General features: G+C 55.9%; 1 protein-coding gene across 3 annotated transcripts in view; it reads left to right on the top strand.

The window, feature by feature from the left end:
• The first annotated feature begins 2,312 nt into the window (after positions 1-2,312).
• Fam222a (family with sequence similarity 222, member A) overlaps positions 2,313-19,945 on the top strand; it is a 46,483-nt gene continuing 28,850 nt past the window's right edge. The window contains exon 1 of one of the 3 annotated variants that reach the window (NM_001109067.1): positions 2,313-2,714. The gene's annotated coding sequence lies outside the window, so the exon portion shown is untranslated. Of the gene's footprint in view, positions 2,715-4,523; positions 4,815-5,997; positions 6,143-19,945 lie in introns of those variants that run through there. The other 2 variants (XM_063271599.1, XM_017598444.3) reach the window with 2 other exon arrangements.

Here is a 19,945-nt window from a genome sequence, read left to right as displayed (position 1 = left end):
AGCAGCCCTCTAGGATGGGTGACCACCACTCACACTTCCTGAGCCCATACGGTGCTCTTTCCCGGCCCCAGCAACAGCCACTACAGAGAGGGGATTAAGATATCTTGTCTTGGGGTTGGGGATATAGCTCAGTGGTAGAGCACTTGCCTAGGAAGCGCAAGGCCCTGGGTTCGGTCCCCAGCTCCAAAAAAAAAAAGAACCAAAAAAAAAAAAAAAAAAAAAAAAAAAAAAGATATCTTGTCTTCTCGTTTTACAGACACAGAACAGACACCAAGCCCTGGAGATAAACGGTGAAGGTCAACCTTAAGAGAGGTTCTGGGGGACTCCAGGCATCACTTAAAGCCAAGACCACTAAGCATCACTAAGATAACGCCCCAAAAGGGGCTGGACGAGGGTGTCTGGTTGATGTTTTACATTTCCGTAGGGATCCTGAAGTTCTGTCTGGAAAGTTGAATGTCCAACTTCTATGACATTTTTTTTCTTTTTTTTTTTTTCGGAGCTGGGGACCGAACCCAGGGCCTTGCACTTGCTAGGCAAGCGCTCTACCACTGAGCTAAATCCCCAACCCTCTTCTGTGACATTTTTAACAGTGTAGGAAACTGTGTCTCTCCCAGGATTCAGTTTCCCTGTCTGTAACGGAGAATGCTACCTGTAGGTTGTCAGGCAGATAAGAATGGAAACACCTACTTAGGTTTAGGTGATACTGTGCCTCGGTTTCCCTATCTGTTAAGGGGAAGACAAACTGGAGCCTCACCAGGTATGGTGGCTTGTGGTCATAGTTTCTGCACTCTGGAGGCTGGGGCAGGAGGATGGCTTGAGTTTGAGACCAACGGGAGCAACATAGAAAATACTGGCGCCTGCCTCCCTCAGTCATTGTATACATCTGTGGGATGGAGCTGACCAAGGATTCAGCATGTGGTTTGTGCTCCACAGATCTCAGAGCTGATGCCACAAACTCTACCACCATCCCCAGTCGCTCCGTGGAAAAGGCAATCAGGACGCTTCACGTCTTTTGATCTTAGTTTCCTCAGTAAACTGAGAACAAGTGCCAAACATCAGTGTTCCCTTCTGTAAAATGTAGGTCATAAAGGCGATCTCACAGTTTTGAGATTTAAGTGTAGTATGTACTTTGCTCTGTGTGTGTGTGCGCGAGTGTGTGTGTGTTTGGGTTTTCCTAAGGTTTGATGCAAGGTCTTGCAAACGTGTGCGCACCCTTTACCATTTAGTGACACGCCAACCTATTTTTACTATCTTTAACACACTCTTCATAGGGCCTGTTCCAAGAGTAAACGAAATAATGCAGATGGTACACTTAGCATAGTACTTACCCTCAAACAGGTACTCAATGACTAATGCTACTGCTTTTCAACCCTAGGGCTTCGACAAAGGGACTACAACTACCAGCATGCCTTGCGCTTCCGATCCGGACTCCTTCGCCCGATTTAGGCGCGCAGCATGCCGGGAGTTGTAGTCCTCCAAGAGCAGACCCCGCCTTGTGTCCGCTTAGGGAAAGAGGTTGGAGAGCCGCCCTGCCGGCCTTTGAATTTTGCCGCGAAAAGCGCGCGTGGCGGCCCCGGGCCCCGCCTCGCGGAGGACGCGGCGCCGCGTCACCGTGGTAACCGCCTCTCGGCTGCAGCTGATTGGGCTGTGATACGGGGGGCGGGCCGGGGGTGAGACGCAGCGGCGGCAGCGGGCGCCCGCGCCTGTCAGTCGTGCCGGAGCGGAGCAGCGGGCAGCACTGTGAGTCCGGCAGCTCCGCGAAGAGGCTGCGCGCGCCGGCCAGGCCGGGCGGAGAGCCGGGCCCGAGGCTAGGCGAAGGTGCTGGGAGGCGTGAGGCTGTGGCCCCGGGAGCCCGGCGAACCGTCCGGGGCTACGGGCACGGGAAAGACCGGCGCGCCGCCTCTGCAGCGGCGCCCAAGCCCCACGCGGGGTGCACGGCTCTCCATCCCTGAGTCTGCCCTACGCCAGCTGGATCTGCTGGTCCTCAGCGCCAAGGCCCGCGAGGCTGCATCCCAGCCTCTGCCGATCGCTGCGGCTGACACTGCTGCTGCTCGCCGGCTTCCCCTCCCCCCACACCCGGGGCTCGGAGCAGGAGGAGGAGGGGCCGGTTCGTTCTCGGCGCTGCTCTCTGCAACCTGCGGGGGCCGGTGCACGCCGGGCGAGGAGCCCGGGCCGCTGCAGGTGCGTGCAATCCTCCGAGGAGACGGACTCTCCACCTCTGGGCAAGCCCGGTAGCTGCAAGCCGAGGGCGGGCGGGCAAGCGAGAGGAAGCAACAAAGACAGGCTGCAGCTGGGGCTGGCGAGAGGGGCCGCGGCCATCGGCCTCCCAGCGCGGACGGAGAGGGCGCCCTGGGAGAGGCGCGGGCAGAGCTGCAGCGGTGAGCCGGGCCCCGAAGGGAGGCGCAGCGCCTCCCGCCGGACGCATGGAGCACAGTCTCCTGCGAGGATGCGCCGCCTGAGCGCGCGAGCGGCCGGGGTCCCAGGCGGACGCGACCGGTGCTGAGAGGAAAAAAAACCATTCCCGACTTCGGACGGCGCTTCCGGACCCAGGGATCGCCCTCACCGACAGCTCCCCTTCCCACACGAAAAAAGGCATCGGCCCCCTAGGGGGGCCTTCCTCGGGCAATCTTTAGCGCTTCTGCATGGCCGCGACCCGCAGATCGGAGCGCTGTGGCCTCTGAGACTTGGTGCCCTTCGCCTGCCTGGCTGACACGGTGAGTTGCGGGGTACAGAATTTTGGGTTTGAGCTGGGGGCAGCTCCTCCAACTGGGCAACCTGGACTGGCCCTAAAAGGACCCTAGGTTGCCGGGCGCCCATAGGCAGCGATGCTACTTGCCCACCCCTGCCCTGCCCACATAACTTATCTGGAGTGGAGGGTGTGGACCCTCAGCGGTTATGCTACTGGCATTGGCATTTGTCAGAGAGGAAAGGTCACCCCAGCCATGAAACTAACAAAGGTGGTGGCTCTGTCCTTTGGACATTCTTAGGGAACTCTTGTAGTTTTGTAGAGAGATTGGGGGCAGCCAGGGGTGGGCCAACATGGAGGGTCTGCAAAACAACCTTTGAGATCTTAAAAGAGCCAGGGCTCCGAGATGTGGAGTCCCAAAACTTATGATGGTGTCTTTGGAGGCAAGACATTTATGCCTCTATTGTTACAAATAACTCACAAAGACAGCATGTTCCCAATGGGCTGCATGTGACATCACTGCCCGACCTTTGATGTCGCCAGAATGGTGACAACGCAGCTGGCTTTGAGCCACAGCAGAATGGCCAGGGCCGAATGCCTTCATGTAATAGAAGGTGAAGGCCAACTCCTCGTCCTCCCCGCTGCAATCTTATGACCTAAATCCCCACTCAAGGTGGGGGAGGGAGGGAAGAGGGAGGGAGGCAGGCAGGAGGCAGTACCAGCTGTCTTTGCCCCTAAGGACAGGTGTTCAGAACTCTGCCCATGTCTCCTGCAGTGACTGGGTCTTCCAGACTCCCAGACAGAGCAACCTCCAGCTTTTAAGTAGGATGCTGAAAAGGAGGCCCCTCCATGAGCCCTACCATGTACCCGGCCAGCAGCTGAAGTTCACAGGGTCCCCAGAAAAAATGTGAGCTTCGGCCTTCAAACAGGCTGTTCTCTCAAAAATGTGAATGTCCTGCCTGAGCCGGGGTACGGGGTGGGGTGGGGGAGAAGCTGTGACCTTCCTGATATGTGTGCGTCTGTGTAAGTTCAGGGAACTCCTCTGCTGTTCAGCCCCAAAGCCAGGGGTCCTGGTCCAGCTGGAGCTCCCGCCTACGCCATTCTCCTGGCATTTAAGATGATTTTTGACAAGCAGTGTCATAGATTAAGCAAATGCTGGGCAAGGCAGAGTTATGTCTCAGTATGTCTGTCTCTGCCAGGCCAGTTGCAGGGAGGGAGTCGGGGAGGGGATAGGTGGAGACAGCGAGAGCCCCCCTCTCCTCATCCCACTCTGGCAGCAGCACTGTACTGTATGGAGCCCAGAGGACTCCCAGGCCACAGCCTGCTTCCTCTCCTATACCCATCCCATCCCAGTCACTGACAGGACCAGATGGGGCGGAATAGCCACAGTCAAGTTTTTAGGAAAAAGGTTGAAGAGGCTGGGGCAATTGCTCCCACAGTGAGGGGGACGGGTGAGACAGGGCGTCTGAGAAGCCTGGTTTCTCTACAGAGAGAAACCACCCAAGCTCTTATGTTAACAGGTCCATAAATACTGGGGGAGGCTGCTTTGAGGGTTTGACGGGTGATTGTTGTTTCTAGCCGAAGGGGTTTCCTTTCACACAAGCTTCCAAGGACATAGAGTGGAGTGAAGGGTACAACAGCAGATTGGGGCGGGGGTGGGGAGGGGCTGTGGGCACAGGGCTGTTTGCCCGGCCTCTCGACACTTCCCAGCTTAGAAACAAACTTGGAGTATGCGCCAGAGACACACACACACACAGGCGGTTGGAGGCCCTCTGTGGAGTATTTACACTTCCTCAGCCAAGGCGGAGGGAAAGGCTGTCAGAGTTGGGCAACTCCTTCTGTTCCTTTCCCTCCGCTCCCTGGGCTTGGCAGCGAGCGCCAGACAACAGGCAGAGGGAGTTGCCAGTTTACCCGGCGTCTTCCGGAGTGCCAGGCACTTTGCAGCATTTCAGCCGCTTCTTGGAGTGGATTGTGCTGTGTGACCCATTTTGTGGATGAGAAACCCGAGGCTTGAGCCAAGGAAGCGATGGTCTTTTTGAAGTGCGTGGCCCGGCAGCTGCAGTGGGTTCGCCTCGGTGGATGCAGAAGGGCACAGGGGAGGCACCCCGGCCCTAGGACGGGTTCACGGGTGAGACAAGACCAGCTGAGCACAGTGGCAACTTCTGCCAGGCCTTGGGAACCGGCCCTTTCCCTGCAACCTGCAGGGCTTCTTTCTGTGGCCCCCGGAGGAGGGATGTGGAGCATGAAACCCACTTGCCAGATATGAAAGGAGCCAACCTGACCTGGGTGTCATGTGTGACGGCCCTGGGTCACCCAGAGCCCCTGGTGGGCTCTACTGATGGAAGGCAGGTTGATAGATGGCAACAGCACTCAAATGGGTGGAGCTCCTGACCCAGTAGCAGGTAGGGGGCGTGCCGGAGGAAGATGGCACAGGAGTCCCCAAAGGGGCGCATAGACGAGCGGTGCACCGAGCGGTGCACCGGATGAGTGATTCCGAGCTCTGTGAGGGTTGAATGGGGTAGGGTGGCACTGAGGTGGTGGCCTGTGTCCTGGGCTCTCTGGTGACAGGTGCGTGAAAGAGGACCAGTCCTGCAGCATCTTCCTGAGCCCCGCCCCTCAATGCTCCCCATCATTGGCCTTACCCAATACCCTTGTCCGGTTACTTGATGCCTTTGGTGGGAAACTTGAAGCTCCCCCTCCCCCACTTGGGGGGGGGCGAGAGGACCGCTTATTGCAGAGAACCAGAGTGGAATGGTTGTGCATGGCTTTGAGCCTGAGGCTTGGTTTCCTCATCTGTCAGAAGGAGCTATAAGCTGCCCGCTGCCCAGGGGCGTGGTAAGGAGCCTGTGAGGGCTTAGCACAGGCCAATCCTACAGTAAGTGTTCCATAAATGTAGCTTATACCTGCAATGAGCATAATCCCCGGCTCTCCCAGTGCCTCAGAGCTCAAGCCCGGTTCCTAGGCTGGGGTCCCTACCCGTCCAGCGCCTCTGCAGGGGGCTCCCACGTGGTGAGCCTACATGGTGAGCACACGTGGCTCCCATCTGAGTACCAGGGGCTCTGGGGCCTGGCCAGGGCGTCCTCCCCAACCTCCCTCCTGCCCACTCTTGCTTTGCCAACCCTCCCCAGTCAGAGGAAGCAGGCAAGCCGCTCGTATTCATGAACCGTAATTCAATCAGGCAGCGAGCGATTCCTTGGGGCTGGGCGGGGGTGAGAACGAGGAGGCGCGCACAAAAGGGCCGCTTTATTACCTCCCGCGGGCGGGGAATTGCCGCTCTCCCCCAGCTCCGGCCGGAGCCGCCTTTATTGTGTTAACCCATTTGCGTGTCAAGAGCTATTGTGCGCTTTCTCGCCGCCTGTGCGGTGCGGCCGAGGGAGGAGGGCTGCGCTGCCGGCCGGTCACCTCCGCGGGCGCCGCCCGCCGCCCTGATTGGTTGCTAAGCGATTTGCATCCAAGGTAATCACTTTTATCTCAGAAGGATGTCGACTATAATTATAAGCTACTGACATCTTTTGAAATCTGCCTAATGACTATTTTAGTCTGCCCGGGCTGGGGGTGGGGAGGGGGATTCTGAGAAGGGATGGAGGCTGTTGGGGGGGGGGTGTGTGCGCGCATTCCTTCCACCTGGACCACTGATTGCTTAGTTGAGAAACAGCTGAGCGCCTACTGCCAGCCTCAGACAAAAGGCAAGCCTAGACCGTGGCTGGTGGGGCGCCCCTATTCACCCGGGTGGACTTAGTGCCATTTCAGAGATGGGGAAATAGAGGCCTCAGAAGGAACCAGATGACCAATAGATCTCAGTCCCTCTAACCTGTTTCACTGGGGGTGAGGATGAGGGGGGGAGGACACAGGATCTGTTCATGCCCCATAGTCACAGAGCCAGGGGAAGGCAGGGGAAGGGCAGTGGATTCCCATAGTCAGGGACACAGACTAAGATTCTTTTGCCCTATCTCTAGTGCCCTTGGGTAGTCCCTTGCCTCAGCCTTAATGGCACTATCTTCAGAGCAAATCTGCAAGCAATGGGAACCCTGGATGGTGGGGGGGGGGACTGGAGGGAACCCCAAGAGTGAAAGACTTCAGCCTCACAGGGAGGACCTCCAGATGGAAGGGACCAAGAATCTGCCCAGCTCAGCATGTATGAGGGTGTCACAGGTCAAGGGAAAACCTTGGCATGGCCGGGGATTGGGGTGGGGGGTGAGTAAAGGAGAGAGAAGCTAGTAGGAACATTAAAGGATAACCTCAAGGTCCAAGCTAATGGCTCCTTGTCATTCAAAGGAAGAGAGGCTTCATTCATGGTCTGGGATCTGGGGAGGTCATCAGGGGTACCTCAGGCGGGGTCCTTAGGTCTGTTTGGGATAGAACCCTGGTTCCTATCCTCACTGGGTAGGTGTGTTTCCTGACAGATTGGTTACCCTCATGGGCATCAGTTTCCTGATTGGTTTATTGGTAATGGCAGTTTTCCCATGGGCTTCTGGGTAGAAGGGCTTGCTCTGGAGCCGTGAGGATGAGTGATCTGGGCTAAGGTCCCAGCCGGTTACCTCAGTTCTATAGCAAGCCATTGCCCCAGCTCTAGCAGCTGTTTGTCCCCACTCCCCAAGCTCCTGGTATTGTGTAGAGGCCTAGGGGACAAAGGCCTGGGAGGTCAGGAGGTGAGAGGCCTGAGGAGCTGGCTCTGAACTGACTCCCAGGGACTGGGATTCAGACACAGAACTTAATAACTGAGGTTATGTGGGGAGAGGGGCCTTCCCAGAGGAGGGAGGCCAGCCCTCAGCTGTCTGCTTCAGGACTCACTTCTGGCTAGTGCTGGCCCCCTGGCTGAGCTTGGCACTGATTGAGGCAAAGGCCGCACACCCTCGCCATCTGTGTGACCACAGGCTCCTAATCTGTCAGGTGGGTCTGTGGCCTGCCTGTGATGAAGAGTGTGAGGCCCGGGGCTAAAATGAGAGTGGGCAGGTGACTGACAGGAACACTGCTCAGCCAGAGGGCTTCTCTGCCCCTGGCACCTGAGATACAAAGGTGGTGTCTGAGGGAGAGGCTCAGACACCAGGTCAGGCTAACTGCCACAATAGAGGGGTTCCTGGTACCAGCTACTGTGCCAGCAAACCAGGGGGGCAGATGCCCCGGGGCCTTAGCTCTCAAAGAAGCATACGGGGACTCACAGGTGGAAACTTAGACCAGGGAGGGCTTCACGGAGGGGGAGGTCCTTGCTGGCTTTCTGGCTGTTCCCTTTTTAAACTCCTCTGTCTGTCATGAGAACCACTGTAGACATCTGTGTGCTAGACCGAGCTTCCCACTTTGGTCTTTCAAGTATTCCTCTTAACTCCTCTGTTGTCCCGCCAAGGGCAGTTTTTATCCTTGTGTAAGTGAAGTAAGATTCAGCAAGTCGAGAGGGAAATCTAGGGCCAGGGCCACCTCACAGGTGAGCATCCATGGAGGTCTTCCTCCAAGGAGGGTGGGGCTGGAGCTAAGGGGGATATTGTAGAGTAACCATCTCTCCGTGCTTTGTGCAACCTTGAGCAAGTTCCCCCACCCCCACCCCCATCTCAACCCAGATGTAACCGCATCCTCTGTAAGCTCGCAAAATGTCAAGGATGGTAAGGCCCGGCTCCCTTCTGCCAGGGCGCCCTTGGCAGACATTGCCAATCAATCGATACCCTCTTCCCCTGCAGAGTTCTTTGCCTGGCCTTGGACTCTTTCCAGCACTCCGGGCAGCTATCGCCAATCAGTCATCAAGGCGTATGGGCTGGAAACAGGTCAGGTGCCCAGCCTTCATGCACTCAGGGGTCCCTCTATGTGGTTCAGAGGGCTAGGGGACCACAGCTGGAGAGTCTGGGGGACCTTCTTGAATGTAGGGGTTGTCCTAAAACTGTTTAAGCTCGAGGGTCGGTTACTACCAGCCACGCAAATTCCAAAGCGCCTGTAGCCTGGAATTTATTTACAGCTAGTGTCTGCTGAGCTCTTCTTGGGCACCCCTTGGGCACCCACATGCCTCTGTTTCTATGAAGAGCTCAGGGCATTTCAAAGATGGAGACACTGAAGCTCAAGTCAAGTAGCATAGCTTACACACTTCAGACCTGGGACTCAAAGGCCTAGGGGTGTCGGGCAGGAATGACAGCCTCCTGAGCAAGCTGTCACTTGCTCTGAAGCCTTCAGAGTTTCTGCTAGGCATGTGGGGAAGAGCGGAGTACAGCAGGAACATCATGGCAGGAGGGCAGGACTATTCACATGAAAGGACCCTCAGGATGTGGCCGGGATGTGACTGGGAAGGGACTGGCCTTGACATTTGGTTGTGGCAGTTCCGAGCGGAGGAGCAAAGAGGTCCCATCTAAGTATCTAGCACCTCTGCCAATCAGGATGCTGCGCTCGGTACTGCCTGCTTCTGGGCTGCTGGAAGCCTTAAACAGGAGTACCTGGTACATAGCAGGTAGACATCCAAGAACTGTCGAATGGATGCCTGAGTGCTTAGAGAGCAGAGGTGTTCCTGAGTACCCTGGGGGTCCAGATGGAATACCCAGGCCTAGCAGGGGAGTGGCTGGAGAGGAGACTTACGCAGGTACCCAGGCCAGGGGCCCTCCACAACCCTGCTGTCTGTCCCAGAGGCCTCTCACCGGCTTCTGCTGTGCCACAGTCTGCACCTGAACAGCCTCACCCAGAGGACAGCAGGCCTGGCACTTGGGGGTGGGGTGGGGAGTGGGGGGATGAAAGATGAAGGTTCGTGACCATTTTTTAACTCAATAAAGGGAGAGACAGGCTGCAGGCTGCAGGCCGGAGATATAATTAGTCCGCAGCAGTGGCGCTTTCTTGATTTAGCTTCTGAGAGAACAAGACAAGGGTGTGATACCCAATTAGCAGTGACATCTAGTCGGAGCCTCAATAGCCAAGATAGCAAGCTGGTTTTATGACTTTCCTCTCCCAGCACGGAGCAGGCAGGGAAAGGTCCGTTAGGACCTTATTCCCTTCATCATGGGACAGTTATTAGTGATCCCGGGATGTCCCAAAGCCAAATGAGGCATTCATTAACCCAAACAAGCAAGCGTTCCCCGGGGCAGCAGCCAGAACCCCGGCCAGCACCAGGAGCCCCCAAGGGTAGCAGGAGGGCACAGGCCCCTCCTTCTCTGGAAGCCTGTGGGAGGAGGGTGAAACATACAAGGCCGTTAGTTTGGCAGAGCTGGCTCAGGTCCTTGAGAGAGTCTTGGCACCTCCCTTGATTTCCCTACCTGCTGCACCTAGGTGGAGGCTGGGCTAATTCCTCTGGGGACGAGAGAGAGTCTGTCTGGCCTCTGGCACCATTTTCCATCCCGTCCACCAACTAGGCTGGCTCCTTGGCCCTGCACCTGCATATTGCACTGTGGTTAGGGAACCCCCGCCCCATCATAGCATGCAGCACCTACCCTGCGGCCGGCGTCCAGTTTCTGGCAGGGTCTGACTACAATTAGCCCCATCTCTCCACCCTTACTGCCCTGTAATCCTGGCACCCGGCACTAGCCAAGGCCTCACCCTGGCTATCCTGGTAAAGTTCAAGGGGGGGGGGTGCGATGGCATGTAGAGGAGGAACTGATCTTGCCACTGTCTCTTTGTCCGTCCGTCCATCCATCAGGCCTTGGTCCCAGGCTCCTGGCTGCTTGTCTACCCTGTGGAATCTCGCCTCACCCCACCCTACTGTTCCTGTCTGTCAGCGTAGAGCCTTCCACTCATGGTTCAGACAACTGGCAAATCCAGCCATGCAGAGTAGGAGTTTAATTGCAGACAGTTTTTACGGATCATGGGCCCATCTGTGCTACCATATGCAAAAGGGAAAAAAAAAATCCCCATCTTTTTTTTTTTCCTTTCCCTCTCTCTCTCCCCACTGTAATCCCAAACTAAACCAGAAACACTGTCAGAGGCTTTTGACTGAAGCCAGTGTGGAACTGGGGTTCATGATGGGGCATAACTTTTGGGGCATGAACCTGGCCAGGCCGGTGTATCCCAGTGGGGTCCACCCTGACAATAGACAGGACAGCAGAGGTTTGGCCAGCTGCTCCCAACCCCACCAGGTGGTCTTACATGTCTGAGCCTTTGCATGTGCCAGGGGTGTCCACATAACACCTGGTGGAGGCCTTCTGCATGGGCTCTGGTCAGATTTGGCATGAAGCCGTGTTTGAATGGTGGGTTTCTGGGAAATGAAATGGGTAGGGAGGCTGGCAGAGCATCACTGACTGCTATGTCCCCTGGTGCCCCCTGTCCTGATGTCCCGCCTGGCTGATGTCCTGTCAAGGCAGACAGGCAATCAGGGGTGCATGTTAGGGGGGATCATCCCCAGACAAGGTATCCCCTCAGGGCCCCAGAGCAGGTCTCAGCCGCTTCTGAGAGGATTCACCTCGTGCACCATCTGTCCAGGTTTGCTTCCCAGAGTGAGGTTATTCCATTTCTCCACTGCGCCTCAGTTTCTTCTGTAAATCGGACGTAAGGATGATGGGGATCTACACACAGAGTCACTGAGGACTGTCACCTCCCTTCCAAATGAGGCTGTGTGTGAGCCCTGTCATGGAGGCTGTCCCCTGATGCCTTCCCCAGGTTCCTAATAGGGCACCCGATGCCTTTGAGAATTCACGAGTAGTGGGTACACTGAGAAAGCAAATAAGCAAGCTCCCACAAGAAGGCGTGAGCAGCGAGGGAGTGAATGCATGAGTTTCTGAGCAAGGGGGTGGAGCCAGTGTGAACAGTACAGCGAGCACACAAGCAAGGCATTGAGTGTGCAAATTAGTGAGAGAGCACACGAGCAAGGCATTGAGTATGTGAGTGAGCGAGCACACAAGCAAGGCATTGAGTGTGCAAGTGAGTGAGCACACGAGCAAGGCATTGAGTGTGCAAATTAGTGAACACACGAGCAAGGCATTGAGTATGTGAGTGAGCGAGCAAGCAAGCACACAAGCTAGGCATTGAGTGTGCAAGTGAGCGAGCAAGAACATGAGCTAGGCATTGAGTGTGCAAGTGAGCGAGCAAGAACATGAGCTAGGCATTAAGTGTGCAAGTGAGCGAGCAAGAACATGAGCTAGGCATTAAGTGTGCAAGTGAGTGAGCAAGAACATGAGCTAGGCATTAAGTGTGCAAGTGAGTGAGCACATGAGCAAGGCATTGGGTGTGTGAGCGAGTAAGCACTTGAGCAAGGCATTGGGTGTGCAAGTGAGCAAGTAAGCACTTGAGCAAGACATTGAGTGTGTGAGCGAGGGAGTGAGCAAAGGAACCCAGTGAATGCACAAGTGCCTGCACGTGGGAGTGAGCCTCTGCCGAGTGTGTGCCTGAGTACCTGAGAGGGCGCATGAATGACTGAGCAGCCAGCGAGTCAGTGTGAGTCAAGGCTTGGAGCATTTCCTCCAGGGAGGAAACAGTGTAGGGCTCCCTCGGTTTGTTGGGAATTTGGAGTTTCCCCATAACCCCCTCCCTTCCTACGGTCTAGAAATCACTCTGAATTCAGTTCAAGTGAGGAAAACAGACTCAGAGAGATTAAGGGGTTCTCCAAGGTCATGCCGTGGAGACAGGCTAGAGCTTCGTGTGGCATCCTGGTCTGAGTGAATTCTTAACTCCTCTTGACAGGAGAGGGGACCAAGTCCGGAACTTAGAAGGGACTTAGTCCAAGTCACACAGGAAGAAACCGGCCCCGGCCATTGTGGGTCCATCCTAGTCCATGAAGAACTGAGGGCCTTCAGCCAAAGCCAGACCAGTGTCCCGTTAGGATTCCCCGGCGTTTCCTTGTTGGCATTATAAACCGGCAATACCATTGGTGCCAGCAGCCAGGCCTACATTGTGGTTCTGTCCCGTGCCCCAAAGCCTGGCCCTTGGCACAGCCCTCCTGCAGCAGGTAGCCGGGAAGCCAGGCACCAGGCAGCCTCCCCCCCCCCGCCCCGTGGTGATCACCAGCTCCCGATGTAATCATTAAAACTATTAGAAGGAAACGTTCGCTTGAAGCAAATGTCAGACGCCGAGTTGTGCTTTGTAAACGCTCACAATTAATGCCAATCAGGCCCGGAAAAAAGCCGGCCCGGAATCCTGTCTGTCTCATCTCATTTGTCAGCTGGTGCCGCTCCGTGTCGCACATTTTCATACAATTGCTATAAACATAAAAGGGAAACTCCACAGTGTTCCAGGCACCCGGATGGTGCATCGTCTTAATTACTTGGTACTCTGCTGTTCACATCGCTGCCCCAGCTCAGGCGGGGAGGAGAGAAACAGGGAGATGCTGTGACAAGAAGGGTCAAGGTTCCAGGGGTCGGCACTGGCGAGGAGGTGGGAGGCCCAGATCTTTGGCCCCTACCCTCTGCAGGTTCTCCTGGACCTTGGTCCTCAGAGTCTAAGAAGTGAAATTAAAAAACTGCAGACCAGGTCAGGTGCTGTGGTGCACGCCTTTAATCCCAGCGCTGTGGAGGCAGAGGCAGGCGGATCTCTGTGAGTTCAAGGCTAGCCTGGTCTACAAAGTGAGTCCAGGACATCCAGGGCTGGCTACCTTAGAAATCCTGTCTAGAAAAGCCAAAAGAAAAATTAAATTAGAAAAACTATTTCCAAGTTCTACAGTGGGATCCTGGGCTACAGTAGTCTGGCTCATGGAATGGCTGCCTGCCGGGCATCAGGACACCACCTGAGGGCTTTAGTTCATGTCCTGGGACTTGGGGGAGTGACCTCCTTGGTCAACATGTCAAGCTCGTTAGACCTGGAGACACCATGAGCCTATCTTCTCATACTAATTGTAGACCTCGGAGGGTGAACGTCTCCTTACCCGACAGGAGGCGACGAGGCCTGAAGTCTCCGGGCTCGGATTTGAACACTGGTTGCTGGGCTTGAGTCTGTGACTGTGGTGCCGTCCTGTGACCGCCCTTCCAGGGCAGCTGTGGGGTGGAGAGGAGATGAGGTGGCTCTGAGTCCCTGTGAATGGTTGGTGTCTAATAACCAGCAGCCCTGTCACAGCACCACCTGAAGACAGGACCTCAGAGCTGGATGTGAGGGGTGTTGTTGCTTCCTTGTCAATTTCCTGAGGAAAGCTGAAGAGATGCTCATGGCTGCTTAAGCCCAGAAGGGTCCTGCCTATCTTCTATCCCCTAGTGGAACAGTCCCCCCAAACTCTGACAACCCAGATGATTGGACATATTGCCAATCATAAGCCCCTCGGTGCAGAGGAGGAAACAGGTTCATTCTGCCTCGGGTAACGTCCTACCAGGCCACAGAAGCTGGGACTTGAAACCTAGAGTCCTTCCCGTCCTGTCCTCCGGTCCCTCCCCATTGCACCTGGATGGAAGCCTCACCACGCACTGCACCCCCTCCCAGGACTCCTGAGCCTCACCCTCCCTGTGCACAGGGTCTTCTGGGGCCAGGCTGGCACAGTAGGGACACACTGGCCTTTGTGTCCGCCCAGCCTGGCCAGGAACAAATGCTCAGAGAGAAATAGAGGCTCCTTTGTTGTGGCTCCCAGTGGGGGAGGGAGGCTGCCAGCTGCCACCCCATGTGACGAAGAGGCCAAGCCCTTTTCAGAGGTTCGCCCACCCACCCCAGGGGACCAGCCGGAAGCCTGTCATCTCCCACCTCCTCCTGATCCTTTGGGTCTCCCCCTCTTGTTTCATAAAGACTTTGGCTGCTGGAGCCTCCACAGTCAGTCTCCTGACTTGCTGTGGGCCTACTGTGTGCCACCACAAAGCTAGGCCCTTATCAACCCTTATGAACTTAGGATAGAGTAGTCAAACATTACAGATTGGCACTGTAGTTTCCATGTACATCGTGACACAGTAGATGTCCCTAGCCTCAGATCCTGGACCTGCCTGTTAGGGGCAGGTGCCCGCAGCAGTGCCAACGCTGTGAGGCCCCAATGATGGGCTCAAGTGTAGGATACCCACGGGACAAAGTGCCCCAACCTCAGCTGGGACTCTGAGAACCTCCGATGCTGTGATAGCCACCCATGGCCTTTGGATCCCAAGGCAAGGCAGGGGGTCCCAGGTGAGAGAAGACTCGGAGAGTTGGAAAAAGGCTAAGGGGAGTCCAGATCTGAGTCTCAAGCCATCCATTTCCAAAGCTGTCTCCAGAGTAGGAGCACAGACACTCACGTCCTAGCAGAATAGCTGGCAACTTGACCTCAGAGAACCAGAGCTGTGGGGTTGGTTTGGTTCTGATTTGGTTCTAATGCCCAAGACACCGACACAAGACAGGAGAGTGTGGCGTTAATTTTCTGTATCTTACTTGTTTTGGAAGAGCCTCACTGTAGCCCAGGGGAGCCTAGGACGCATTCTGTAGCCAGGTTGTAGCCTGAACTTCCTGGACTCCTCCTACCTCAGCCTCCACATGTTAGAACGAGGAGCAGGCACCACCATGCCAACCACATTTCCTTTTCTTTTCCTTTCTTTTTAATTGCATGCAGTCAGCATCACAAAGAAAAGCTGCGCGCAGGCGGACGCACACAGTTGGTTCGGCACTGCCGTGTGGTCTGGTTCGGGAGCTTGTCAGAGGTCCCAGGTCGGCCCTCCAGTTCTCAGAACCCACCCCCAGGTCCTCAAAAATGCCCACAGAAAACACACCCCCCCAGCTGCATCCGCTCTGCCAGAGGCAGGAGGCAGGGCCCCAGCCCCGTGAGGGCACCACCCAGATCGCTATAATCAGGAGCCTCGCCAAGACTTCAAACTCACCCAATTATCCTGCGAGGGGAAAAAAAACACAAAATGAAAACAAATTAACATGTTTGCATAGAAGCCGCAGCAGCAGCAACACACACAGAAGCACGCTCGCGCGCACGCTCCTGCTGGCATGTGCCCTGGCAAGGCTGAGATGTGCCGCCACCGTCCCTCCTCTTCTGGCATCTACCTGGACTAAGAGAGGAGCTGGCCCAGTGACCGACTCCTCCCCACGCTGGCTGGGCATGGCCTCAGGCTACCAGCTATTGGGTTCTTTTTATCTTTACAGTGTTAGGTATCGAACCCAAGAGCACGTTAGCCATCCTCCCGACTACTAAACTGTATACGGCTTAAGTTTTTTCCTTACTGAGTGAGTAATATTACGTACCAAACTGATTCTTCCCTAGTCTGTAAGGTATGTCTGTTATGATCAGATGGAGATGGAGAAACCGGAGCACGGAGAGATTCGTGGTCCTGGCCATCTCCGTACTCCCGCCCATCTCTGTGCTCCTGCCCAAGCCTGCACAGCTGGCTAACTATGAATCAGGGCTCTTCTTGGCCTCTGATGACCCTTGGTATCTCCAGTCAGTCTTTCCTTGAACATCACTCACACAACCCCTCTTTGCCCTATGAGTTCCTTATAGGGACTTCAGACCCTTTCTCTAGGCTGGAAGACCTGTAGCTCTTAGAGGACTGAGGCAGTTTCAAGACTAGCATGATCCCGTGAGATCCTGTCTCTCTCTTTTTTTTTTTTTTCCGGAGCTGGGGACCAAACCCAGGGCCTTGCGCTTGCTAGGCAAGCGCTCTACCACTGAGCTAAATCCCCAACCCCAAGATCCTGTCTCAAAACAAACCCAAATAGCTGTGTTCCACCAGCCCTTTACCAAACAGGGCCCTTACCATGCCTTGGTTTCCCTGCCTCATGAGGCTAGAAGGAGGTGATGGGAGCCTGGGGGCTAAAGTTTCCCCGTTGGCACCTTCTCCATGGTTCCCCATCTGCTGTGGTTTGCTGAGCTCTGCCTGACTCACCAGACCCTACTGGGTGCATCTGGGCTCTATACCAAGGCTCCCTTGGCCCCCGGAGTATTCAGATATCCAGCCAAGTACCCTCTTTTCCCAGAAGCTGTCAGGCCTGCATAGCGATCTCCCTACTCCCTAAAGTCGCAGGGCCCGAGGTTCAGGCTGCTGGCTTCTGCCTTGTCTTCTGTGGGTCTTGCCGTCTGGCGCTCGCAGGTGCTTTGAAAAGGTTTGGTGACTGCGCCCTGTGGCGCCCTCCCCTCCTCTTTCCAGGAGGTAGAGTGTCTGTCTACCTGCTGCACTGGGGTAGGGTTTGGGGTCCTGCAGCTTAGTGGTCCCTGACCTCCCTCCCCTCGGGTTCGATGCCACCATGGACAGATCCCTGACTACACTGTCACCTCCATAGTCATAGAGAGCCAAGAGTGAGTGACAGGCAAGTACTGTGGTAGCACGTGCCATCGGCCTAGTCTTCACTGCACCGAAGTGGGAGCGATTCTAACCTCACGTTTCGGATGGAGAAACTGAGGCACCAAGGGGCTTGGTGGCTTAGGACAACCCTGCTGGAGAATGGCAGAGCTGTTTGGTGTTTTCTGGAGCCGGACCTAGCAAGACTTTGGGAGTCGTGCTTTGTGGATATAGAAACTGGGTCAGTAGGACACCATTGATGGCCTTGCTGACTTGAGGGTGAGTTCACTGGCCTCTAGCTGGCCCCCTCCGCATTATCATGCCAACTAAGTGGGACCAGAGCAGTGACTGGAGAGAGTAGCCCAGGGCCCACCCCACAAGGAGCCAGTGCCTACCGAGAGGCTCAGTGTCTCCCTCAGCACTTGCTAGTGACTTGAGAGGCAGGTGTGGATTCACCATCAGGCCCACCAGGTGAGCTTGAACAAATCCCTTTCCTCCCACAGCCTGTGTAGCTCGCCCTTCTGGGTATAGGAAGCCTGAGAGATGGGTCCTCTGGCCGGTTACAACTAGAGGAAAGGAGGGGACACCCCTCCTGCAGGAGCTTCCCAGCCCTTGAACCTCTGTGACTCAGATTGGTTCAGCCCAGGCCCCATGGACAGGTAAAGCCCAGGAGGAAGCTAGGGGTGTATGTTCAGCCCCCTGTGGACAGGTAAAGCCCAGGAGGAAGCTGGGGGTGTATGTTCAGCCCCCTGTGGACAGGTAACGCCCAGGAGGAAGCTGGGGTGTGTGTGTGTGTGTGTGTGTGTGTGTGTGTGTGTGTGTGTGTTCAGCCCTCTGTGGCCCACATGTGCCACAGGTTGTCAGGCTGAGGTGATGAGGTAGGGTGGGTGACCCCAAAAATCAGATAAGCTGGCTTAGCCCAACCATATAGGAAGATCTGGGAGCCTAAGAAGCACGGGGGATTGAGGCAGAAAGGCCCCAGCCATTCCTACATTCAGCAGGGACCTGCTAAGCACCTGCTGTCTGCATGCCTGCCTTGCTGAGCCCCACAGAGTGCTTAGGGTGGGGGTGGGAGTGTCTCACTGAGGTGACATTCTTAACTGGGCAACTGAGAACCTGGGTCAGAAAGTCCCCCCCAAACCTCGCGCCACACACACACACACACACACACACACACACACACACACGCCCCATTTCAGGGGAGGGGCTTGTGCCAAAGGCCACCATAGAGTTGCAAGGGGTGGCAGGTAGCTCACTCTTCCTTGAGTTTTGAGGAAAAGATACAGGGGGGAAGATTATAAACGCCCCACCCCCACCCCATGATAAAAGTCACTTTCAGGATTTGGAAGAGACAAGCCTGAAGAGTGCAGGAATCAGCCACCATCGACGCCCTGAGCCATTTGGGGGAGGGTCCGCCCAGGTATAGGATGCCTGAGAAACATCCAGTGTGCACCCGGCAGCAGTGGCCCGCTGAGTCACAGGCTCAGTGGAGGGTGTGTGGGCATGGCTATGTCCAGGGCCTGGCCCTAGGAAGACCGGGCTGTGCTCAGACTGCCCTGAGCTCACCGGGTCACACTCTGTGGCCCAGGCTCTGGGGAGCCCCTACCCCCCACCCCCCCACCCCCCCACCCCCCACCCCCGGCAGCCTGTTGTCTGGCATGTGCAGGCGCCGGGTGGCCCTTGTTCTACACACATCAGATCATTTGTAACCGTCACCAGGCGATCAGCCCACTGCTGATTCAATCTTGGCTTTGTGCTGTCACAGCCATTTCTCCATGCAGGCTGATTTTGAAAGGAGGCCCAACCTCGGGTTCTACTTCTCGTCGGCAGGTGGGGGAGGGGGGGTAGGCGTATGTGTTTGCACGCATACATGTGCATGCACATCCCCACCACCACCAGACACGCGTGTACACGAGTGCGGGCATCCTAGCCCTCCGCCTATCTTGGATCAGAGGGATTTGAAATGAACTACGCCGCCCAGGGGTTCCTGGCCCATTCTCCCCACACTTTCATTCTCTCCTCTGTCCTCTTAAATACCTACTATGTGCTCCACCTGCTCTGAGCTCTGGCAGCGCAGACAGGACCTTAGCCACGAATCAAGAGGTTGATTCAAGGACGAGGAAGGGTGTGGATGGGGTTGTGGCTGTGTGGTTAAGGAGGGCTTCTTGGAGGAAGAGATATTGGATGGAGCAGAGGAACTGCTTGCTACTTGTGGAATGCGGTGACCGGAACAGGCTGGAGACAGTGTAGCCAGGTGGCTACAGAGCGTCCAGTTGGTGAACCACAGACTTCAAAGGCTTAGTGCAGAGAAGGACTGCGCCGTCGCAGGTGCCTGAAACCTTAGCTCTTACTGTGGACCTGTTGGATCTAGCAGGGTGCCCTGCTAAATTTAATTGCTCTTAGGCTGTAGAGAATTTATGCTTACAAATGGAGCCTGCATTGGGACTTGTCCTGTTGTTGGTCGGCGCTGTGGGGAGGGACAAAACTGGGAATGTGAACGCCTGGGTCAGAAAGAGCTGCGCGGCCAGGCAGCTAGGAAGGGAGTGGTGGTGTAGGCTGTCCTGAGGAAGAGGTGGGGTGGGGGATAGGGGTTGTAGTTAAAAACCTTGGCCCAGGCCCTTAGGGAGGAGAGCAGCATGAGGCTTCAAGGTCTCAGCCCTCACAGAGCCAGGTTTATGGCGAAGGAGTTGCTGCCAGGACCTGCTGCTGCATCCTTCGCCCCCTGAAAGCTGAGCGCTTTCTCTACTTCTGGGTGTCAGAGCTTGTGGTCCCCTGTCTGTCTGTCCCTCTGTCTGTCTCTATTCAGCTCTTCCTCCCCAGCAGCTGCTGCCTGTCCTGTGAGTGATTTACTCTGAGGCCAGCCTCCTGTCTCCTGATGGCCAGAGACTGGAATCCCTTTCCAAACATTCTGAGAACTAAGAAAACACCAGTTTTGCTTGTCTGCGGCAGGAAGGCCAAGCTCCAGAGCGCAGGAAGAAGAAAAACAGCTCCCTCCCCCGAGCCCAAGGCTGACAGCCTCACAGAGGAGCAGAAATTCAAAGCCAGGTGCTCCAGCTCTTGGGCGGCGGGGCGGGCGCTCTTTGGAAACTATGTTGCCCAGTAGGCATTGGTGACACCGATAGGGGCTTTTCATTAGTCAGGGGTCCAGACACCCTCACTCACAGCAGAGATTCAAAGCCGGGACCGGCCCCCACATGCAGCTCTCTTATTC

The sequence above is a fragment of the Rattus norvegicus genome, chromosome 12 (assembly GCF_036323735.1).
Source record: "Rattus norvegicus strain BN/NHsdMcwi chromosome 12, GRCr8, whole genome shotgun sequence".
Taxonomy (NCBI): domain Eukaryota; kingdom Metazoa; phylum Chordata; class Mammalia; order Rodentia; family Muridae; genus Rattus; species Rattus norvegicus.
This window is presented reverse-complemented; position numbering and strand designations above follow the sequence as displayed.